At 39.4% G+C, this 14,078-nt stretch overlaps 1 protein-coding gene across 14 annotated transcripts in view; it reads right to left on the reverse strand.

The window, feature by feature from the left end:
• Adgrl2 (adhesion G protein-coupled receptor L2) overlaps window positions 1-13,745 on the reverse strand; it is a 183,910-nt gene extending 170,165 nt beyond the window's left edge. For 11 of the 14 annotated variants that reach the window (XM_076863660.1, XM_076863658.1, XM_076863657.1 and 8 more), the window contains exon 1: window positions 13,387-13,484. The gene's annotated coding sequence lies outside the window, so the exon portion shown is untranslated. Of the gene's footprint in view, window positions 1-12,178; window positions 12,962-13,386; window positions 13,485-13,727 lie in introns of those variants that run through there. The other 3 variants (XM_076863656.1, XM_076863655.1, XM_076863654.1) reach the window with 3 other exon arrangements.
• Between the last annotated feature and the right edge of the window lie 333 nt (window positions 13,746-14,078).

A 14,078-nucleotide genomic window follows, 5' to 3' on the forward strand; every position in this document is an offset into this window, starting at 1 on the left:
TAAACTGAAAAGTTGGTAGTAATTAACTTCTTTGTCATACATCTCCAATATAATAAAATACCAATAAGCCACTTACAAATTAACTTTTTAATGACACTTTTCTTTTTTTGCTATGGATTCTAATTTCATAATTTTACAAACCACTCAGTAGTCTACCTTCAAATTTAAGATAACGCTAGTAGAACTTACCCTAGCTGTGCCTTTCCAATAACACCACAGAAGTTATGCACTCCGTGACAGTTACTGCGCCTCTCGTAACAATTTTCCTGGAATGAATTCTCCAGTAACCCTTACCTCCCTGTGAAGGGAGCTATGGTATTTACTAGAAGGAAAAAGTAGTGAACTGTAATATTAAATTCCATTTTCCAGTGCCTATCATACTCAGTATCAAGTATTATAAGAAATCTTTTTATCATATTTTTTAGGACAATGACATAAACTGAGCAGCAAAGAATACCTATGGATCATTCTATGGAAAAGAGCATTTATGTAATTTTGTAAAGCACACCATCATAATCCTATTGAAGTAGAATTGCTGTTGCTAACATTCTTGCCCTGTTATGGAAATACTCTGCACAAATGTTGCACACAGACTTTTTAAGATAATGCAGGGCCATGCTGAGAGGGTAATACTCACACAAAAGCCCCTGTCAATACCATAAATATCTTTAATAAATAAGTTTTCTTACCTAGAGAATTACTCTGTGTAACAATAACAATCTGATTTTTCATATTAGTAAAGACTAGTTAATAATAATAAATAAATAACAATGAATCGTACCAAGAACCAAAGCCTTTTAAAATACAAAATAAATATTTTTCTCGGGCTGTGGTTGTGGCTCAGTGGTAGAGCATTCATCTAGCACGTTCATGGCCCTGGGTTTGATCTTCAGCACCACATAAAAATGAATAAAAGTAAATTTTTTAAAAATTCTCATATCATTCTGCAGTAAAACAAGGGAGAGGAACCATTATATCTGTTTTGAAGGAAGTATAAGTGGATACCCTTTCCTCTTCTCACCTTCCATCAAGCGAAATGATGAAGTAACATTACCAAAATGTAAAATTACAGAACAGAACTGATTTTTTTTAATTTTTATTTTTAGTTGTCAATGGACCTTTATTTATATGCTATAGGAGGTGCTGAGAATCGAACCCAGTGCCTCACACATGCTAGGCAAGTGCTCTACCACCGAGCTAAAACCCCAGCCTAGAATTGATTTTTAATAGACTTTAATGTACTACCCTATCATTCAATTTCCTAGGAAAAAAAAAAAGTATAAACAGGAAATGTGAAAAGTTTGCTCACTTTTAGTCCTGAATGCTTACCTCCCTAATTACCAAAACACCTGAATGCAAAACTCAAACATTTCTGAGTATTTGTCTTACAATTTCTTAGAAGTTTAATTAACACACATTCTTAAAAAGAACTGTCCGTTTTGTTTACGTTCCTTTTTTTCCCAGTTAGCCAGCAGTGTTCTGGATCACTTCATATTAGGTCCTTACTGATAGTACCCTTGTTTAAGTGTCACTGCACTAATTTGCCCATTATTACATGTAGAAGTCATTAATCCAAAGTGATCATCTTTGTTTTTAGAAAAAAAAAGCATGTGCAATTTATCTAATTTGATCTAGTAAGTGTAAAGGCATGTAACTCACTCTTTTGTTTAGTGATCATTTAATATTTCACATAATCAGGAAAATTATCTCAAAAGCTGGTTTGTCTATTTTAATGGCCAACAGATATTTAAATGGGGACAGTTCTGTGGTCACTTTCCCAGACGTTGAGTCAATTATAAAAATTTTTTAAAACCTCAAAATGAATCTAATAACAAATTATCTTTCACATTTGTTTTACTGATTAAGATAAAAAGCTACATTTGTAATCTATGAATATACAACATGATAAACACTTGGTACTGATCTATTAAATTTCACTATTATTTGGCTAATCTTAAAAAGCCTTACTTCCCTCAAAGCCATTTTTCTCAAACAAAAACTTAAAATATATTAATAAAATGTGATTTTCAAAAGAAAATCATCAATTTATAGTGCCTTGATTATTTTTCTCATATACAAGCTCCCTCTGCAGGTAATAACAAGAGTTAGCAAAAATATTTGAAACATGCAGACAGTTGCCTGTGTAAAAATGCAGGCTACTCTTTTATAGAAATACTACTACCTAGCCTTGTTTCTTCCTCCTTTATGAGTAAAACAACTGCTTTTCAAAATTTGTGATTCAGCATGAATATTCTTGTCCTCCAGCCTGTGTAAGAAAGAAGATCTAGCAGGCAGAATTCACAGACTTTTGAGGCATCCAAGAGCCAGTTACACAAAGTATATTTCAAGGAAAAGAAAACACTGCCTTGCTTACACTGTACCAGCCTAAAATGATAGACCACCCAAAACAAAGCTGTGCAGCCTATTTATTTGATTAATCTTCTGAACACAAAATAAACAATCAAAGGTGGGATCTTATGATTGATTTACAGTGAAAGACAAAAGATGGATTTTAAATATCTAAGTAAAAACTATATTTCTTTCGTATTTTAATTCCAAAACTTAAACCAGGAGAATATTTATTTGTGTGTGTCTTGATAAAACTGATCTCAGTTGCAAAACCCTTCTGTAATTGTCATTTTTTAAAAATGTTGTAGATTTCTCTTTATCTAAACCTAATTTTTGCCACATTCTTTCCCCCCCACCACCACCAGGCATATAGAGATTAAGGTATATTTCTGTCAACGGGGCAAAAAAGAAAAAGTAAAGAAGAGTTTCAAAGTCTTTGGGTACAATGTTACCAAAAATTGTTTGATGGATGCTTGATGCCCCTTATTTATGACTTCTCTCTTCTAGCGTGCACACAGCACTTTTATAACATATAAAGAATGTGACTAGAAATCTGTACCAAATGGAGTTTGATTTACCTATAAATGAACTGACAAATACTTGTCAGTTCAGTAACTGTAAAATACTTACTAAACAAATATTAAATTATATTTCTAAAATACCACTGAACAAATGAAATCATGGGGCTGGGAGCCTAACTCAGTGGTAGAGTCCTTGTCTACCATGCATAAGACCTATGGTGGGTTCACTTCCCAGCACCACAAATAAAAATAACTAAAATTGTAAAAGATAAGCAAACTTTCATACTCAACATACAGAACTATCACACAGAGAGGACAGATCGTAGTTATATATCTTTTTTCCAAGGAAACAAAGGAAATAAGGTTAAAAAAAAAAGCCAAGGCAAATAAGCAGCATTTTTAGTGATTTTTTTTCCCCTAAGAAATCAAATTTTTTTCTCTGATATTTTAAGATTTTCAAGATGTAGTCACAGTTTAAAATTAATGAAAGGTGGCTTCTGTGGCACTATGGATATCATACCACTTGCAGCAGAAAAAGCATGAGGGGGTAACATTCACATTCGTTTGCAGCATTATCAAGAGGAAGCCACATATTATCTTCCTCATGACAGAAATGTAAAAAGGGAAGAACAGTTAAATGTCCTTAGCAAAAATGAAAATGTCTAGGACATCGTAATCTTAGCATAATTGTTGGTGCATAGGAAGCAAAATTACTTTTGTACCCATTTTCTGAAAATGAAAAATAAGATGATATCTTCAGTACATCAATTTTCAGTTTATCATCTGTCGCCTAATACACAAAACCACCCTCACACTCTGAAAATAGGTACAATTATTAGGATATAAATGCATAAATCTATAATATTACCCAAATTAAATTTTTTCCAAGCATTCTCAGTCTTTAGCAGGAAAATGTAAGAGCTAAAATACACCACGAATCCTCAGATTAAGAACACAATGATCAGTGGAGAAAATGCTGTATAAGTAATGTGTACTCTAATTTCTAATCAATAACCCAAGTAGCAAACACTAAAAAATGGTAGGCTTTTAATGTCGAGAAATAAAACTTCCATATGGAAGATATCAGTGGAATAAAAAAATAATTGCACAAAGAAATCCTTTGCTCCGAATAAAGACATGGAGAAAATTATTTTCAATGAGATTCTTTTTTATGTAAATTGAAGTTGAAAACTGATTAAGTAAATGTAATTGACATAAAAGAGAAATATAAAGACTTTATCTAAAATTTTGTAATGATTCACCCCATATATAGAAAACTACTGTCTCGGTATTTGAATTTTAAGAATGATAAAAATTAAACCTTACTTTATAAACAAAACTGAATTCTCTTCTGCTTTTTCTACAAATAAACTCTGTTAATATCCTCTACAAGAGAAAGCATAGGTCAAAAGCAAGGTCACCTGGTGGGGGTTGGGGGGAGACGGACCCCCCCCCCAGCAGCCAAGAGCCATTTTTGACAGTAATTGGGGATAGATTATACTGTCCTCTAAATCCAGGGTAATAATCAGTTTGAGGTGTGGACTGATATAAAAATACCTACAAAAAGATGCAAAGTGTGGGTTATACAAGCATTTCATGGTCCAAACGCAGAAAATATCTTTGAGAGCAGAACAGATATTAAACAAGTCACCATTTCCAAACTCGGTTTAAAAAGAGATCTTAATTACACAGATTTTGTACTTTCAACGTGCACTACTTTTTAGCCAATATCTACCAAAAATATTGATACACAGAAAGAAAACACAGCAAAAATTGTCTGCTCATATGTGTATATATTTGGCCAAGAAAGGAATTAAAAGGTATTATTTAATATCTGAAAGAGCAAAACTACACCCCTTTTTAGTATTAGGAACCAGCCTCCTGGCACATCATTCCTTGCTATTACTATGGTTGAAAATTTTATTAATTCATCCAGAAAATGATGCAGGACTGTGTCTGGTTTTGTTCTAACAAAATAGTATTTGTCTGAATTCATGTAAAGTCTAAAGGTAATCATCTTTTCCACTCTTACTGCTCATTGTGAAAAACTAATAGTTCATTTTTTAATCAAAATTTCTTTTATCTACTATCAAATAATTTTTTAAAAGCACTTAATACATCTTAAAACAGAATATAGACTTGATCATATCATTTCAAGTTAACTTCTGCTTAACCTGGCTGCTTTCTCACCTTATATTTTTGTTCTAATTCCAGTACTGACTCTATTCTTTAAAAAAAAAAAAAAAAAAAAAAGTCTTCCAGAGATTATTTTGCCTTAAATAGGCTTCTTTTAAGGCAACTAATTTTGACACTGAAACTTGAAGATTAAGTAAGGTGCAATCCCATGGGTGAATTTTAATGTTTATAATGTACTCCTCCTAGTTTGGTGGGGGAGAATCAATGACAAGACCAACAGGGGCCCGTTTTGCTCAGCATACGTTCTCTTGTCATGTCGTCGTGATTAATGCTGTGCTCTGTAGAGGGAGACATTACATCCGGGCTAAAACAGACCTAAATTTTACCCTCAGGCAGAAATCTGATTTAAACATCTCTATTTAAAGTGACATTTGTCCTCCCTTTTCAACTGGTTTCCCCAGAAATTCCAGGAAGTTGACTTCATGACCCAAAAACAGCCGGGTGGCTTTGAGCAATGGTTGTGGCTGTTCTTGCACCTCCGTAAATCTGGTACCAAAATGAATCAAGGTGCTAATAAAACAGGTGCCCAGCTATCTGCTTCAATGAATCCCATGTTACTTTACTGCTGTAAGAATTTAAGATTTAGGATTTGGTACAATTCTAGAGTCAGTAATAAAAAATTGTGAAAAATGTTTCTATTGCTCATAATAAACTAGTTTTCCTCGCTGATGGATTAGGTTTCTTCTGGTTCACAAAATTGCATCTAATATTTCACTACACTAATCTGAAATATCAACTGATTACAAATTCTAGAAATCCAGAAAAGCAACTACTAAACAAAAACCTCTAAATCAAGCCAAAACATGGAAGTGGATGTAGTTTTTTTATGTAATAGCTTTCATTTAAAAAAAAAAATTGAAAACAAAAAGAAAAATAATGTTCATACAATGAATATCACCAAGTAAACAAGTGTAGGCACCAAGATTCCTACACAGTGAAAAGTGGTAACTTTTGATATTATTAAGCAATTTAGACACTGCTGGCAAATTCCTACTAACCAAGGTAATCTAATTTCTGTTGCTTTTCAACCTAAATTGATTTTTTTTCTTTTAGCCGTTCTAGTAATTGAACAAATTTATACAACTGTGATGGGATTTTACTTACCACCACACAATGCATAAAATCCTCTATGAAGACAAACTATATTACTTCATAAAACTGCATTTTTGTTGTAATTAAACAAATTGTATTTAAACTTGCTCAGTGCTTCTGAAACAATCAATAGCATTTTGCTATAAGCTGCACTTCACTTGCAGGTGTTAAGCGTTTGGTTCCTTCATTCGATCAACTTTTTTTTTTTCCTTTAGAAAGCATTTATTTGTCAAATATAGGAGGATTTTTGTAAGCTTTTTTAAAATTATTGGGTAAGAATATATTTTAAAATATCTAAAAAATACATTTAGTCAGATAAATGATGTAAAAATTTGATTTTTAAAAAAGTATTTTTTTGGTTAAGACCTTCCTTTTGTTATCACACCATGACTCACCTAAAAAATAAGTACTTAAACTGTTGAAATAACATTACAGGATTGCCAGTTTATGACATGTGCTTAACAAAACCTACATACAAAACTCAAAATACCAAATAAAATTTAGGAATAAAAGACCCTAGTTACACCTCTAAAAGTTATCACACTAGGCCAAGATATCATTTTAGGATTGAAAATATACAGTTTCAATAATTAACTATTTACCTGTATATTAAACAAAATGTTTCCTAAATCATTTTCTTAAAGCACTTAAAAATAATAATAATCACTACTTGACCAATCTTTAAGAGCATCTTAAGTAACAAAGAATTCAGAAAATAGTCTCAATTTATTTTTCTGATCACATCACCTCTGATTATAGTAATCTAAGTGATTAAATACTTTTCAACCTTTCAACCTTCAATCAAGAATTATTTGAAGACATAAACATTGGGTGGGGCTCCAGAATTAGTATTATGGAACAGAAGTTAAGGCATCTCTGATTTTAATCTGTCCTTGAAATAGAAACATTTAAATCTTTGTTGAAAATAGTTATAAAATAGTTATGGAGTTAAGTAACATGAGCTAATATTTAAATTACAGAAACTAACATGGCCAAAACATTAATAGGATTTCAAGTTCTTTTAAGGGTTAGTAGCTAAAGTTGCCATTTTGGGCGCTTTATCAAAATCATCAATTTGCAGAGTTTTTAGTTAGGCATACTAGCCTACCTAAATAATCTTATGAACCCATTTATAATTATGTGTTCTATTTTTAACACATATTACCTTAAAAATAATTGCACTTTTGTTTTACATGTATCTTTTCTGCAGAAAAGCAGGAATGTGTCAAATGTGAAGCCAGCCCTTCAAGACTCAAAATCAGATACAAAGAATTAAGAGGCAAAGGTGTTAAGTCTTTGAGGAACATTTCTGTTAAAATAGTTAAATTCTTTCATTCCCAAAACCATATTTCATTCTTACTCTAATTACATCTAATCTGTGTTCCTTAAATATCAGTAACGGAGAAAGTGGTAAAAATTTTTGTTAAAATGAAAACAGGTTTCTCAAAGGTAGGACAAGTGTTTTTAACTCATAGATTGAAACAAATTGTAATACTTCCTTTATTCCATGCCACACCTGTTAATAAACTATTATTTAAATATTTATTCACAAAAGTTAGGTCAAATAAATATTTTGTTAGAAAATAAAGCAATAATATTTTATTACTAAGGTTTGCATATTTCTAGTTACCTCTTGACCTTCATGACAGCTGAATTTTAGTTCTCATACACCCATATTACTTAAGACACTAAAATACTATTTTAAATTTTTTAATGAAACATAGAAAGCTTTGGTAATGATCAAATAAAGATCTAACCTTAAGTAAACCTTGGTTTTAAAGTTCTCCTCTTGTTCATTTTAAGAAAGGAAACACCCAGAAGCCTGGTGTTAACGTTTCTGTTGATTGTGAAAACTGCAGCAATAAAAACTCCAACTGCTTGTCTTAAATTAAGACTTGTAGTAGTGCATGTGAGATCTGTATATTTATATTAGTTTTTATAACATTTGGAAGTTTTGTTGTCTGCTTTGATGTGTTAGTTCACTAATAAAGCAGTCAAATGCCTGGAATAAATTTTATTTATTGGAAATTCTCAAGTCAAAACTTGAAGTAATTGGTTTGTTCTACACCACATGATTCAATATTCTGAATTCCCCCAACTACCTGCTCCCAGAGCTATCTGTATTTCTAAATTCGTTTTGTTGCCCAGTGATTGAAAATGGCAGCTGAAGTGCTTCTACAGCATGTTAATTTTTCTCTAAGTAGTCCAATTTTGTCATCTAAATGTTGAAATATCTTCTTTTCACTGCATTTTACACCTTTAGACATTTGCTGAATTTAGGATCACCACCATAAAATGAAGATCAATGTTTTCAAGACAATTTTTAGATTATCACTAAAAGTTCTAAAAGATGATATATTTTCTTTATAACACTCTGCATTCAAAGCAGACTAGTTAACAGCAACTTAAATGCAATAACAGCAATTACATCAATGTAGGTGTTTTTTTTTTTAACCACTAAATTACTTCTTAGATAAGTGAAGTGATCAGATAAACGATCATAAAATGATTTGGGGGTAATGATAAACAATTTGAATGGCAGTAAAAACAAAAATAAAAACCTCACCTTAATCTCAAAGAAAAAAATCACCATTCCTATTAAACTAAAGATGAAAATGTTGGGCAATTAATGATGGCTCTTCCTCATCTGAAACTGTCATATTAGAATTCATTTCCAATATTAAAATTAAACCAAGGAGTCTGAATATTAGTAAATAATCCAGTCTCCAAGAAAACAATATCAATTCCCATTCAAAGACAACCAACCCTCAAAGGTTAAACTCTATAAAATACATGAACTTACAAATCTCCAAACCTTCCATGAAATTCATTTTCATCTTAAAACTAGGTTTCAGAAAACTAATCCTTTCCTAATTGAAGATAAAAGTTATTCTCCCTTGACCCCTCTGCTCTCTATAAACTGACCTAAATGACCCAACTACTTGTTCTTACTTGTTTCTTCATTCATGGACATTGAGTTGTTAAAAGGAATTCAAACAACATAGCTTTATAAGAATGTAAAAAATACAAAGCAAATAAACGATAAATATTAACAAATATAGAACAACTTTGAGCATAATAATTCTGTTTGACAAAATACAAAAAAAAAAAATTTAAACAAAACTCAATATTGAAACAGAATTGCCTCTATTTAAATAGAATTCATAAAAATTTGGGTCTTTATCACCAGAAAACTTTTCCAACCTTCTACTTCCAATAGAAGTTGTGTTTTCATAAAGTTCATGTTGAGTTTTTAATTCTAAATGTCCTCCACTGGCTTTTTTCCCTACTAATTCATCAACTATTAAAGACATTTCCTATGCATAGAATTGTCTTTATCACACACACACACACACACACAAAAAAAAATGTTTTATAAGACTAATTAAAAACCTTTCTCATTTTACTAATATAACAAACTGAAGGCCCTAGAAAAGCATTAAGTTAGATGGAAAGGATTTCTCACTCTCTCTTCCACTAAAGGGACCCCAAAAGACAGGCAACAGTGACTATCATAAAATAAAAGGTCACCCTTTTTCTAGGAACAAACCATTTATCAATAGAAAATAATTGTCTTGCCACTTGCAAGGGATCCACAGCAATAGACAATGTTTTTGGCTCACATAATTACAAAACAGTAAAAGTTCAGAAACACAAGCCTGAATCCACCTCCCTATTTCTACCCTTTACAATTCTCATTGCCCTTTGGGCCTCCGCTTGGAAGCAAATGGAAGACAGGCTGAAGTTTTCTCAATTGAGCTGAAGCTAAGAAACCTTTGATATGCTAATAGTCCCCTTCAAACGGTAAGAATTCACACTTGCATTAATTCAAACAATTTGTGCAGAATGATGTGAAATGGCACCTCTTTTAGAGGCAACCAACAAAAGGAGAGAATTGGAATGTCTAAAGAAACTAAACAACAGAACATTTGTTCTGTTAGTATTCTTTCTATCATGCATAAATTTATTGGAGGGTGGAAGGAAAGAAAACAAAATATTCCACAACACACCTGAACTTAAGTAGAGTTTCTTATACAGTGTTTCTCAAGAATAATAAGGATACTAAATTTAAAGTTACAAAGTTACCTTTAGCTAGGTCAAAATAGTCCCATCCAACTTGGAACGTTACCATAGGCACCCCATAAACTATTTTATTTTTCCCCTATGGATGAATATTGCCTCTGTAGTGCCTATTTTTTAAAGTTTGCCCAAGATCAAACCTGATTTGGTAAGAGATTCCCCAACAGGTAATTATTTACCAAAAGGATGCGACTTTCTTCATTGTGCAACTTGAGGTGAGCAAAGAGCAAATTCGGTGGGACCAGTTCCAGAGAGAAACACTGACAGAGGAATGAATGAACCAACTACGTCCGTTAAACATACGCCTCTGGAGGGAAAGAAAGGAGAAGCACGCATAGTGTAAAAAATGCAGAAGAAAATCAAAGAATTGGGGGTGGAGTGAAGAGGCGACTGCCACAGAACCTGGCCTTTGTAACGGGAACCATATGGTTGGTGGCTGCAGCTCAGACGCTCCCAGGCTGCTTAGAGAAGCTGCTAAGCAGCCTGACACCTTTCAAGAAACAGGAGGAAAATATTTCCTCGGTCTGAATCTGAGACAGCACAGTTTGCATCAGGAAGAATGGAATGAGGGGGGGGCAAGAAAGAGGGAAAGACAAAGGGGGAGGAGTCCCTCGAAGACCGGGAAAGGTTAAGACGGATACCGCTGGATACTGCTAGGCTTGTCCCTTCAACTATGCATTTAGAGGACAAAGTAAAGGCAAAATTTAATATATATGTATATATGGAAGACATATATACATTCCTTAGCTTCTGCTCGGCGATACTTTGACCCTAAGTGAAGATTCCAATCCAAGCCCCGTAGTTCAGGGAAAGGAACAAACTTTACTGGTCCCAAGCGAGAGTCTTGCAAGCGCGCCTCCACACTGCAGGGGCGCTTTCGCGGTTTGGATTGTCCCGGCCCCTCTGCTTGGGGGTCGCCACAGTCAGTTAGTCCAAGAGTCTCCTCTTTCCTCGCGGTCTTCCCACGCCTGATTCTAGCAGCTGGCTCCCAACCCGGCACCCCTATCCTACAAATCAGGCTCCTCTAGGTTTCCTACACCAAAGGCATCCCAGGAGCCCACACCCGGTAACTTCTCCTGCAGGCCCAACGCGGCCCGCTGCTGCCCTCTCACTGCCGGTCCGGGAGGCTCTCTGCCCTCCCCGTGGCCCACCGGGTCCTTGGCTCCGCCACCCTCCCGCCCTGCCAGTCTTCCCCGGCAGCGGCTCCTAGCCGCCCCTAATCGTTGCCAGCCCCAACGCTGGCGCGGCCACATCTGGCTGCGCTTTGCTGTCATCCTCGCTTTTCCACATTACCTAACCACCTACAAGAAGAAACAACAACCCGTAACAACTCCTGCAAGCCCTCCCCCACCGTCCACTTTCCCTGAACTCGCTCCCAGGGCTCAGCCTCTGCGCTCCACTTACAGACCCGGACGGGTGTGCAGGCGGGAGGGGGAACGAGGGGGACTGCGCGCTCTCCGCCCGGCCTCGGCCCAGCACCTCCGGAACCGAGCTGCCCCGCGGAGGGCGAGTCTCACACTCCCCTCCCCATCCCGACTGTGAAAGGGCGAGTGGCACCTTCGGATCCCAAGCTTTTAAATTAAAAAAAAAAAAAAAAAAAAAAAAAAAAAAGCATGCTATGGCAGCTCCATTCTACAACCCTACACCGGCCCCACATAGTCCCCACCAACGACTAGTGCCTCGAAAGCGTTACACTAGATCCAGGAGAAAAGGAGCAGGCTGGACCGGACTGAGAGTTCTGCGTATCGATTTCTCCGGGGGGGGAGGGGGAGAGCTGCGAGCGCGGGTCTCCCCTTGCCCGGCGGAACAGAGACAGCAGAGCCCAACTAAGCCGCGGTTCCCTCCACCTCCAGCACCCACCCCCCAGGCAGGAGGCGCAAAGCAAACAGGTCTCCGAAGCCGGGCACAGAGGTACGATTGTTCGCTCCCGCGGCTCTTACCTCGGTCTGAGAGCGTGCCCCGGGGGAGGGCCGTCTGGCACGGGGGCCGCGCGAAGGGAGAGGCGCAGAGGGCAGCAGCCGGGTGGCTGGAGAAGGCCGAAGCCCTCCGCGAGCGGGTCGCCGGCTGCGGAGTCCGCGCGGGAGGCAGCGCCGCGGCTTGCCGGCCGGACACGGCCCCACGGCTCGGCGGGTCCTCCTGCTCGGCCGCCGCTGCCGCCTCCAGCCAAGCAGCCAGCGCCGGGCGGCTCCAGGGGTTAAGTCAACATTTTCCCGCAGTTTCCCACACGCCGCTCGGCAAAAGAGGTCTTTTCACACACGCGCACGCACCCCCTGACTGCACGCTCCCTTAGTAGAAAAACAAAAATTCGGGAATCAGAGCGAAAGGGGTGGTGGAGGCGAAAGCCTGACAGAGGTGCACAGACTTGGGAGTCCCCTCGAAGCGGCAGCCGCGGGAGGGGCAGGCGAGTAGACGCCCGCGGCACGAGGCCAACTCAGTTTGTCAGGCAGAGCCCCTCAGCCCGCCGTCCGCACGGGCATCCCTCGCGCCGACCCTGCGGCCCGGGGCAGGAGACAGCAGCGGCCCCTCCTCACATTTCGGATCTCCCGGCCGAGGTTTGAGCGGTGGCCGCTGCACCACGAAAGGTTGAAGACGAGAACTCAGGTTCGGGGAAGCAGGGAGGATCAAGGGAGAGTCACGCCACGCACAGCAACGGAGGGGAGATGCCCCCAACAATCCCAAAGAATTCTCCGGTAAGCTCCCGATTTTGCTCCAGCACCTCTGCGTGTGTGTGAGCGGAGAGAGAGTGAGAGGGAGAGAGGGGAGAGAGGGAGAGGAGAGGCACAGAGACGGGGGAGTGCGAAGTCCTGACACAGACTCTCGGAGAGGTCTGAACTGGAGTCACCTCCAGCCTCCTCCTCCTCCTCCCCACCAAATCCCCACCTACCCCCCTCCCCACCGGAGTTCGGCTAATCATATAAACATATTAGCGTGTACAGCAGCAAAGGACAAATCTCTCCCTCCTGATTTTTCCAGCAAGGGGCTTGGGCAAACTCAAAGAAGATTACCGGCAGCTAAGTACAAAACGTGGAGCAGATAATCTATAACTCATTGCCGCCCAATGGCCATTTTCCACTCCATTTGAGCAGCTGCGGCGGCAGAGCGCCCAAGGAGGGTGGGGGTGTCGGGGAGGAGCGAAGGGGACACTTACGGGCTCGAGCCTTTCGGGTTTTGGTGGCGACGGCAGAGCTGCCGCCCGAGGACAGGCCGGCCCCGGCTCCGCCGGCGGGGCGGCCGCAGGGCTGTCCGGGCGGCGGCGGCGGCGGCGGCGGCGGCGAGGGACGCGCGCTCACGGCCACGGAACGCGCCCGGGAGGCGGCCTGCTCCGGCTCGTGCCCCTCCCCTTCCCTCCTCACCCAGTCCGCTCGCGTCCCCCCCCCCCCCCCCCGCGGCAGGTCTCGGGGCTCCGCATCCAGCCTCCCCCCCCCCGCCCCATCAACGCACCCATTCAACCTCTAGACGCCCCACCCCGCCCCCCCAAACTCCACTTACTGCGCGCCTGGTCCTCCGCGCGCTCTGCCGGCGCACGCTCTCCATCCTGTCCACACACACGCACTTTAAAAACATTTATTTTATTTCTGGAACTGGGTGAAGGGTATTCAGAAGAGTGCGGCGGAGCGCAGCTCTCCAGCATCAGAGGCTGGGCGCAGGGGGTTGGCCAGCGGCTCGGGGTCCCCCTCCCCTCTTCCTTCCAGGCCCTGGAGCTTTCTCCTAGCCTGGACTTCGGGGAAAGGCGCCCAGGATGCGTCTTTTACCCACCCCGTCTCCAGGTTTTCTCTTTTCTCCACGTACCAAGCCGGAGGCCCTTAAACTTTTAGTTTCCGCAGCCCTCCTTTTGTGTGA

This window comes from Callospermophilus lateralis, chromosome 7 (assembly GCF_048772815.1).
Source record: "Callospermophilus lateralis isolate mCalLat2 chromosome 7, mCalLat2.hap1, whole genome shotgun sequence".
Taxonomy (NCBI): Eukaryota; Metazoa; Chordata; class Mammalia; order Rodentia; family Sciuridae; genus Callospermophilus; species Callospermophilus lateralis.